The sequence below is a fragment of the Boleophthalmus pectinirostris genome, unplaced genomic scaffold, assembly GCF_026225935.1.
Source record: "Boleophthalmus pectinirostris isolate CB_2022bp ecotype Guang Dong unplaced genomic scaffold, ASM2622593v1 HiC_scaffold_5, whole genome shotgun sequence".
Classification (NCBI taxonomy): Eukaryota; Metazoa; Chordata; class Actinopteri; order Gobiiformes; family Gobiidae; genus Boleophthalmus; species Boleophthalmus pectinirostris.
This window is the reverse complement of record NW_026571404.1, coordinates 26651475-26660717: the sequence shown is the minus strand read 5'-3', so window position 1 is coordinate 26660717 and position 9243 is coordinate 26651475.

Sequence of the window (9243 nt, the reverse complement as noted above, 5' to 3'; positions counted from 1 at the left end):
TCGTCACTGTGCCAGATATTCTAGGAGAAATCTAAGCTCTACCGAAGCATTTAATTGCATTGTTTAAAGTGAACAGTGAACTATACAGAGAGCCTGTATTTCGCTGTAAAGTGTGCGCACTCGCTGACACAGAGCCACAAGTGCGTATTCTCTGCAGGGTAGAATAGCAGAGAGGATTAGCGCGCAAATTCAGTGGCTTCTTCTCTCTCTTACCGAGTATTCTTATGTAACCAGATTAACTAACTAGCGATCCCCCCAGGTTTGTGACTACTGTACGTTCATGCCTAATTTCACTGTCTTTTCTCCCATCCAACGTCATCCCGTGGTGGTTCTCTCTTATGTCCTTATTTGGTGAGGTGCAGCCCCTATGGCGCGGGGAACGCAGGTGCAAGTGGATGGCCGTATAACGAGCGTGGGGCTGTCACGTCGTAATGAATGAATACTAGCACAGACATTGCCTTTGTGTTCCAGAGAAGATTGGTTTTAATGGCTCATAGACCCTATCAATCCACCCCACAGTTAAACGCGGCGTGGCCTTGGCGTGTGCGTCTCATTATCTCCGGACTCTCCCTTCTTTATCAGGAGCCTACAGTCAGTGACTTAATATTATAGGTCAAGAATACCCCAGGCCTAAGTCCATTTTGAACATTACTCCCCACAGCATTGCGATCCTCTCTCTCCTTCTCTCTTTAAAGGGAGTGTTGAAGAGGTGGAGATGTCACTTTTTATTTGTTGCGGTTTTGCTCCGCGGCGCCCTGAGGAGAAGGGACAACGCTGTTTATGTATTCAGAGGACAAAGGCTTGTGCAGCTGCGCCCTTGGGACCCCTGAGTCACTCATAGTGTGTGAAAACCGCTACAACTATACTAGATAAACAGCTCAAGAATTTAAATTTTCCATTACATTGTTGTGCAAATTTTCAAATGATGTTTCTCAAATAACAAACTAAGCAAAGGCAAGAAAGAGGCCCTAGAGAAATTAGTCCAAACAAACAAGGTGAATATCATATGTAGTGCCTTTTTTGTCTCAACAGTGAAAATTTAAGCTGGTTTCATTGCAAAACTTTTCAGCAAAGGAAACTGTTGTTGTTTTGTTTATGTAGAATTTCCACTTTTGATAATTGTTGAAACGTGGTTCTAGTTTTACTATTAGTTTTGTATTGATTTGGTTCTGGGTATCCATTTTTAATAGATGCCCATATCTCAAACTGAAACTGAATCTGACAGCACTTTGGCCGTCTAAAGAAGATAAAGAAGACCATTTACCCACACATCTCAGTAAACTCTACACTACATCCAAGCAGAATTAACAATTTAAAGGTCCTACATTACACAAAACTGACTCTTGTAAGCTTTAAACCACTTTAAAATGTTGTTACCTCCTCAAAAACATACCTGGAGTTGTGTTTTGTTTCATTCGCGCATGTTTGAGTAATCCTTTATTATTAGTCTGTCTACATCTCCAAAGCTCACAATTTCATTAGTTCTTTCTTAAAAATTCTTTCACCTGTCACCATAGCATGCATTTGAATGAATTTCTTGCAAGCCTTTTGTTGGTTTGAGAATAAGATTGTGACCTCCAAGAGAATTAAACCACTGGTAATCTTATAATCGTCATGGCATTCAGAAGTGGCACACGCATTAGCTGATGCACACTGGAGTGAACTGAACTGTGGCCTCTTAGATAGACATGGATCACATTCCACGCCGGGGAAATACAAGTCATTACAGTGAAGGTCAGCAGCAGACATCTCCAGGACAAGAGCCCATTCAGTTTATGCATATAACAAATCAAAGTTACAAGATTGCACTTCTTTCAGATATAACATTATGATTTCAGTGTGGGTGCTGTATACAGAAATACAGAAAACATGTCTCTATATTCCCTAATATGTAACTTGGAATCAACCTAAAATAAAAAAGTTAAAAGGTTAAAAGATTAAATCAAGAATAAATAAGGACAGTGATTTTAAAGATGCATTATGTAACTTTTTTAAAGAAGAGTCTGCAAACTGCTTGACATGGAGAGGACAGTAGAGATTCTTTTTTGCCAGAAATGATCCACATTAAACTTGTATATGTCCATGGAGACAAGCAGGTGATGCCATTCCATGTTAGAGGTCAAGTTTGTGGCGAGGAAACCTTGTTCACAATAAGTAATTTTTGATCACTATAAACACCTGGAACTGAATAAACGCAAGATAGTTTAATAAGTTAAGTTAAGTTAAGGTAGTTAAAATAGACGCCATACTTTGGAACATTCTTGGCTAAGTAATATTATTATTATCCATGAAGACAAGCTGTTCCCAAAAAGCTACACAGTGCACCTTTACAGCAAACAAATATCTTTTTCAGTCCTCATGTCATGAACATAAACAAGACAGACTTTTAACTAGTACTGTTTAACACAGAACTGATCTAATTCATACCAACAAAATCTGAACTTCCACCCACATGCTTTCACTGACAGAGAAAAGGTCTACAGGCAATGCCCCAAGCTGATCTTTGACAATTTTAGGTGACTGGCTCTTAAAAGTGCACTGCGTAACTTTTCAGATTGGGTATCCGACACCATGTGATGATATTGCTTTGCCTGATATGTAATGTAAAGTAAATTAAATTAAACTTATATGAGATGCATTTATTCAATTATGAGTGTTTTTGTTGCTCTAAAAATACCTTTAAAAGCATGCATTCTTACTGTAAGTGGAGTCACCGCTTCACAGATCTCACCTGTTAGTCAGGTGGTGTCTCTTGATTGACTCTAAGGAGATTGATAAATTTAATGCCATACTTTGGAACAGTCCATGCAAAGCAATAACATCTCCATGGAGACAAGCAACTGGCAGGCCCTCTACCAGAAAAGTTACATAGCATACCTTTAATTTGATTTAAGGCTACATTTTTGTTTTATATGTAGCTTAGCCATATATATTTTATTAAGATAAAAAAAAAATGGGGGTGCAACGATATCCAAGTCTCACGATACGATATCGTCATGGTATGAACCTCACGGTACGATATTTATTGCAATATTGTGGGAAAAATCACAATATGTTGGGGAGGGTCACGATTAGGAATGTAACAATATCCAAATCAATATACATCTTATGGTATGGTATTTATTGTGATATTTGTGGAGGCTAACAGATCTGTTAATATACTATTTTTTCCTCTTAAAATAGCTTGACAAGACTTAATCCAAAGACCTAAGACTTAAAAGTGCTTAGAACTGTTATTTCTTCTTGTAGTCTGCACTGAAGTGGAGCAAAGAATCATGGTCTGTGATGGTCCACGATATTATTGTGAGAACTTTGAAGATACGATAGCATGATATTTCGGTTACTGTTACATTCCTATAAAAAATCTATATTAGTGCAGCTGGTGATTACAGAATACTTGCGAAAATGCTTGAACCAAAGATTAGTCATAAGCGGACAGGCCAATCTAAAATCTGCATAGACTATGTTTAGATGTACATTTTGCATGGCTGTGTTTACTTAGCGTACAGCATAACCTCTAAAAAAACGCTTCCTCTAATTAGTGTTTCTGGGGGAAGAATGCTATACGCAGAGTTCAGTACATTGAGCCAGTGTGCATGACTTGCCAAATGGCTCCCTGCTGTCTGAAATGCCTGGATGAGTAAAAAGCTTTGCACTGCCATCCTCAGATTAACAAAGCATGTGTTTAAATGTTACATCTCTGATACTGTAAACTGGGGAATGAGCTCACCAGGAGTCTACAGGCAATCATTCCATTAGGCAAAACACAGGCTGACTGAGGCGTTTCATTACCAACGCGCTAATTGTTACGTCTGCCAAGAAACTGCCTTTTTTGGAATTTGTGTGTTTCAGATGTTGGAATCCTTTGTGTAAACAAGCTGCAAGATTGTACGTTATTATATTATGGTTAATCTCTTATTATTACGTTCATAAATTAAGAATTAGACTGGATTTTGCTGTAGTGTATTACAAGTATTAGTCAGGTTTACACTGGGGTTATTGGGGTCTTGCACCAGTTTTGCACCAATTTTGTTGGTTTTTTTTTTACATTTTGTTTGACGTTTGCTTTTGACATTAGTTGTTTTTGTGACAGTGACAATAAAATCTTGAGAAGTGGCTTTTAAAGTACTTCAAGAACTGCTTAAAATAGTAGTTATAGCTTGTGTTGGTAAAACTGTTACCGTTATTTTAAATTGGCCAAATTATATCAATGTAAGGGGGCCTAGCAGTGTGTTTATGCTGCATACCACATTAGTTTTGTTTTGTTTAACTAAATTTGTTTCGGTGTGTGTGGTCAGGGGGAAATGGAGAATGAGTGTTTTGTTTTTATGTTCATTATTGTATTTTGTTAAATGTTATATTCTGTTGTCGTTAAAAAAAAAAAAAAAAAAAAAGCTGTTACTGTTGATGGTGGCCAGTCCACACTTAAGACACTCAAAACAAAACGACTGCCAATTTATCCACCATTCTCCAAAACAAAGTGAAGTAGAAATCATGCAGGGTAAAAACATATTAGCCAAGGATTCATTTATGATACACCGCATTACATTACATTTGGAACTGTACTCCTTGACTCCTTCCTTTGTTCTTTCATAGCTCTCTCTTTCCCCTCCTCAGTGTCATTTGTTTATCTGCAGTCCTGGTCAAATTGACAAGGATGACCGATTTTGGTCATCTCCATTCCTCTTCTCCCCTGAAGCTACAGTCGCCCTGCGTTAGGATCACAGGATCACACATAAACACATACCCCCCACCCCTGTACAAGCTCCTCTCTACCTTGTAATGTACTTTTATACTTCCACTGCAATATAGGTTGTGTTCATCTTATAGAATTTGAATAGATAGATAAATAGATAGATAGACAGATAGTACTTTATTTATCCCAAAGGAAATGCATTAATTTATCCCAAAAGAAATTCATGATGATGTAATAATTTCAGATGGAGGGTAAATCCTCTGTAGTTACTGTATTTACTGTGGATATTTTAAGAAACAAATGTTGAACCTTACCATTATTTGTTAGGAACTGGCTCCACAAACCGGAAATTATTTTTATGGCTTAAAATCCCAAAAAATTAGAACTTCGCACATCAATTGCTTGAAATGGGTGCGTTGGAGGAGAAGGAGCAGCCCAAGAACATGGAGAAAAATCCTGCACACTGTCTTACTTGCAAATTGTGAGATTTATTAGGACAAACCGTGCAATGTTTCGGCACTAGGCCTTCATCGGGCAAAAACCAATGGCTTAAAATCCATACATGTCTTGGAGGTTGGATAATGGTTCTACTTTTTGCAGCAATTGTGAAAAAACAGGCTCACCAAGGAGACATTGAACTTTGTGCCAGTTTTTGTTTTATGTGGATAGTTCCAGTAATTACAAAGATATGAACCATAAACCAGGTCAGAAAATCTGCAACCTGACAGCTAAACACAATAGAAATCTCACCATTCAAGTCTTTCTTGAATATTCTGATATCACGTGAACACAGCCTTTTCTGTACTTTATGTATTTTGCACTGAAGCGTAAATACATGCCCCCTCCTGTCTAATATGCTGTGACAGATGGAAAAATAGCAGGATCATAGGTGTGTACCTTAAACTGAGCCAGCTACTACATGGCTGAGAGAGCAAATGTATTTCATCATCTCGGCCCTCTCTCCAAACAGCCTGAGGTCACAACATGTCAATATGGATCCTAAAGGTCACCATGAGTCTGCACAGAGCCCGGTGTTGACTTTATTAGATTTCTATAAAGGACACATTTATCAACATGGAGCTAAATGAAGCATGATATTGGATCTTCACAAATGGTCTCCCACCCAGTCCCACGCACGGGTTTAACTAGTCATCTCATTACTGCTCTAAAGTCACACAGTGGACTTTTTACAGTCCACTCATGCATGATATGATTTGTGCGTAATAATAAATTGCTTGAAAAAATTAATTGGGTGGTATTAGATTAGATTAGATTAGATAAAGATGATTAGGCCAAAAGTGCTTCTTAGTGGAATTGAGTTGCACAGTTACAATCAGAAGCTAAAATAATAATAGGCCTTTAATTGTTAAGTCTTGTCTGCTTTTATCGATGATGTAATGATACTATGTGCATATAATAGCACCAGTAACATGTGTGGTCAATAATACATGCAATAATGTTATCTATAAATGCATTAATGGGGTCATCATGCGAAAAGAATCTGAAATCTCAAATAGACAGTGATAGGAAGAATACTTTAGCGTTTAGTAAATATAGCACAATATTTTGAGTACCTGCATTAAAATGTATTTTTAATGTATTCCAATACATGGTCCAATCAGAGTACTCTATTCTGAAAACTTTCAAATGGAGTTGCATATAAATTATATAAAGTGTAAAGATGCAACACAGGATTAAAAACAACTTTAATATTTGTTTCACCGTTTGCATTTTACACTGATCAGAGAAGGAAAAATAACACATGCCCACACCACTAGAACTGTGTTTTATATTTTTCTGCCATTCTGTACAGTTTGAAGCCTAAATTGAGTGGTAAAGTACCGCCATGTATTCTTTTGATTTTTAGGAAAATAAATGTATTGTGAATACCACCAAATGAAATAGTAACTGTACCAGAATACACTTACTCAAAATGAGAATTCAGAATACGAATTCAGAATATTTCCCAACGACTTCCCAATACTGCAAACAGAACAAGAGGGCTATACCAGTAGATCAATAATGGCAGCCCTACTGCTACTGGTGCATTTATCTGGAGCAATGTTTCCAATTTGTTTAGCATAGAAACTTAGCCTATACATTTGTCTTTAGATAATGCGAATAAAAAGGTTATATTACAAACACGCAGAGCCTCTGTGCCTCCTGCCCCGGCCTCCCCCCGCAGACACACACCTCTGTTTAACCCGCGCCTGCTTCTCTGAAATCCTCCGCTCCTGTGGAGAAGAATAAAACAGAAGGAGGAACACAGGTCAGCGGCTCCACCTGTTTCATTTGGGTCTCAGCCTAACTGCCTGACTCATTATGCTGTTGCCACAAACACGAAAAACATCATTTAAATAAAGAGAAAACATGAGGAACTTACACCAAAACATGCTCCGTGGAACAAACACGATTCTGCATTTTGATATAAAATACCTGGTTGTTACAGAATGTTTTGTCTATTTTATGTTTAATGCTTTCTTTCTTTACATTGTTCTATATTATCTTCTTAAAAATTACAACTTAAAATGCGCATTTACCGTGTCTCAGAAATAATTTGCTTGCATAATTGAAGGTTTGGTTCAACAGTTTAGTCTTTCATACTTTTATACTTAGGTGAGTCATTTCATCTGCTGACACTGCCCTCTAGAGGCTTAAAATAAAACTGCTAAAATGGTCACATAGAAACAATCATTGTAGTATTGCACTGTATAGTAAATGTACATTGTATGATATTATCATTCTGTCTTAAGACGCTATTCATAAGTCCAAGACTTATGGACACTAGTGCAATAGGGAGAAGAGACATCTGTGTTTTAGATGGATTTGGATTTGCTCAGTATGCTCTGATCATGTAAATGTTTGTACAATGTGCATCCAACACAAACTCCAGACATATATTTGTATACATTTATTACCTTCATATTAGCATTCGAGTGCTGGAACAAACATTATTTTTGTCTATTTGACAGTCTTATTTTTTTTTAATCTGCAATTCAATTACAGTCAGTAACAAGAGCATCAACAGATGCCACAGTGAACAGAGCTTTGGTTTACACACTCCTCTGAACGATGCATAGAATAGGACCCACACAAACCCTGCAAGTATAAGGGTCGGACAAAAGAGATATACTGTAGTGGTTTACATTTGTCTTGGAGTACCTTTGACTGTTGGAAAAGGTCCCTTTATAAAATACCATAAAATGATCAAATCAAAAAACCTTATTGTGAAGTTGACCAAGGTCAATGAATAGGCAGGCTGGCAGTAAACAAATGACTTACGGAGTCCCTTGATTGATAAATCTATAATAACATGCTTCTATATCTATAAGAACATTCACTTGATACGACAGAACCTCTACTGCCCTCAGAGCAATTGAACAAGAGAAGCTAAAAACAAATGTCTGCGAGGCAGGAACACGAGTCACAACAGTTTGTAGTACCATCCTCTGGTACTGCAGTCTGGTGGGCCGAGCCACCATGTCCCACAAATACTTATACTTTACAAGCACAAGACAATGGCTCAATCAGAGACAGGAGGGCAGAGTGGTTAAAGGGAAGTGATTAGGGCAAAGATAATGTCAATTCCTTCATTAGGTTCATTATTTATCCTATTGTACCACAAACATAAAACACAAAAAGAATAAAAGGTAACAATAAGAAACGCCCCATTGCACTTGATAAAACTTGAAAAATATCTTCAGGTTTTGGCTAAAACTGCAGAACATCACACACAGTTAACACAGCGGACCCTTAACATCCAGAATAACACTGTTATAGAACACTGCTGCAGTGGTTTGTAGGAAAAGACATCAGATTAAATGCTCCTGATTTGTACAAATGTCCATTGTCTTGATTAAGGTTTGTATATAAAAGGCAGCTCGTTTGGAATAAACTGGTTGATTGATGGTTGGATGGTCATATTAAAGAAAGTTTCCCTGCTGAAAAACTGTACATTTGCACGTGATCGTGCAATAATGATGCTCTTCTATGAGGTCTTGGTTCAAAAGGACAGACAAATTAACACCTTTACAAAGAGGGCTGTGAGACTCCAAAACAAAACTAATATAAAAGATGAAACAGAGGGTGGATTAGTATGAACGCAGAGGAGCCTGTTGACACAAGCAGACAGATGCCGCACTAAGGCTCCACAGACAAAGGAGAAAGTAAAGATACTAATTACAAAATCATACAAACTCATTCATAAAATACAAATGTAAACTGATTATCATTAAGTATCCCAACCCATTCCCTTAAGACGGTAATACACAACTCAAAATAAAATCATAATGTATAACGAGTACAAAATATTTGATTTGCTTTGTCTAGAAACACAGTCACTGACCTCAGAGCAGTCAAAACAGAGAGAGCAGCCAAAGGTCTACAGCCATTATAAGGATCTGGCCTCGCTTTAGCTCAAGTTGATGACATCACTCGATGTTTGGCACTTCTTTTGGTGGTGCATTCATTTAATTGGCTAAGTGCTTATATTTGGCTTAGTACAAAATGCATCTGTGCTTTTTCATTTAATATAAAACACATTCTCA